At 42.3% G+C, this 1,807-nt stretch overlaps 1 non-coding gene across 1 annotated transcript; it reads left to right on the forward strand.

Annotated features, from left to right (window-relative positions):
- Positions 1-438: 438 nt before the first annotated feature.
- On the forward strand, positions 439-510 carry Trnai-uau (transfer RNA isoleucine (anticodon UAU)). Its single transcript has one exon. It is a non-coding gene; the product is annotated as a tRNA-Ile (tRNA).
- Positions 511-1,807: the final 1,297 nt, after the last annotated feature.

Consider the following 1,807-nt stretch of genomic DNA (forward strand, 5'->3'; position numbering starts at 1 on the left):
TGTGTGTGGTATCGTTGGCCATTCGTAAACCCGCTTTCCACTTTCGACATATATGCTCTCTTCCAAAACGACCGAAGCCATCATTCCTGTTGAAGACTTGTCTCGAAGTCGAAACGTCGAAATAAACCCTCCGCTGTTGCTGTTACCGAGGTTTCTTACTTTATATATAAATATATATATATATATATATATATATATATATATATATATATATATATATATATATATATATATATATATATATATATATCATAGAGAGAGGGCTTCCCGCCAGTAACCCGCTCATGACAGGCTGTAGACGTTTGAGTCACGCCCCGGGGGTTGAAAAGAAGGTCCCCTTCTCCCCGTGTAGTCAGAGTGGCGCTGGCTACCACCCTCAAGCGTCAGATACTCTAATAGTAAATATAAATAGCCCCGAAAGTGAAGGAGAACACAGTCGCCCATATAGCCGAATTGGTAAGGCATTCGAGATATAATCGAAAGGCGTGGGTTCGGTCCCCACTCTGGGCGCGTGTTTTTCTTTCTTTCTTTCTTCCTTATATTTGAAAAAAAATCTTAACTTCATTAACCGCAGTAAAAAATAGAGCCTAACCACACCCGTATGCCTCCTTTGGCGTTGTAGACTGCCGACCCATGTTTCTGTATTTCCGCAACGAGCCCCTCATTTCCTTTCTATATTATTCTGCAAAAGCCTAGCGAGGGTTTCGGTTCTGGCAGCCTTGATGGCTAGGTAGCATAAGAGGGCTTCCCGCCAGTTACCCGCTCATGACAGGCTGTAGAAGTTTGAGTCACGACCCGGGGGTTGAAAAGAAGGTCCCCTTTTCCCCGTGTAGTCAGAGTGGCGCTGGCCACCACCCTCAAGCGTCAGATACACTTCTAGCAAATATAAACAGCCCAGAAAGTGAAGGAGAACACAGTCGCCCAGATAGCCGAATTGGTAAGGCATTCGAGATCTAATCGAAAGGCGTGGGTTCGGTCCCCACTATGGGCGCGTGTTTTTCTTTCTTTCTTTCTTCCTTATATTTGAAAAAATCTTAACTTCATTAACCGTAGTAAAAAATAAAGCCAAACCACACCCCTATACCTCCTTTGGAGTTGTAGACTGCCGACCTATGTTTCTGTATATATATATATATATATATATATATAAATAAATATATATAGATATATATATATAAATATATATATATATATATATATATATATGTATGTATATATATATATACACATATATTTATCTATATATATATAAAGTAAGAAACCTCGGTAACAGCAACAGCGGCGGGTTTATTTCGACGTTTCGACTTCGAGAGAAGTCTTCTACAGGAATGATGGCTTCGGTCGTTTCGGAAGAGAGCATATATGTCGGAACTGGAAAGCGGGTATACGAATGGCCAACGATACCACACACAAACATACGTGCACAACACAAACACGAAGCGGGAATCTTCCATACTGGAAGAATGAACAAAAAATGATCAACGAAGAGAGAGACGCCAAGATAGTTGGAGAAAAAAAAAGGCAGAAAGGGAGATGAAAGAGCACTGAACAGGAATTCGAGTGAAGGCGGAAACGCGAAAAGCTCAACAGCGTCCGAAAGTGGGGTTGTAGAACAAAGGAGAGAAGGCAATATATATTCCGCCGCTAGCCGTCACCATGCTAATGCCCAGACGTTCCGAGGGATCGCGTTTCCGTTGATTGAAAGCGAGTGTCCCGCCATATGTTCGGAAAGTGCGAACAAGGCATTTTACAGCCCGTTTATGGGCCCGTTCCCGGAGCTGAGGCAATTAAAAGACGTTTTGTGGTC

The sequence above is a fragment of the Haemaphysalis longicornis genome, unplaced genomic scaffold (genome assembly GCF_048455015.1).
Source record: "Haemaphysalis longicornis isolate Haplotype H1 unplaced genomic scaffold, Haemaphysalis longicornis Haplotype H1 scaffold_11, whole genome shotgun sequence".
NCBI lineage: Eukaryota > Metazoa > Arthropoda > Arachnida > Ixodida > Ixodidae > Haemaphysalis > Haemaphysalis longicornis.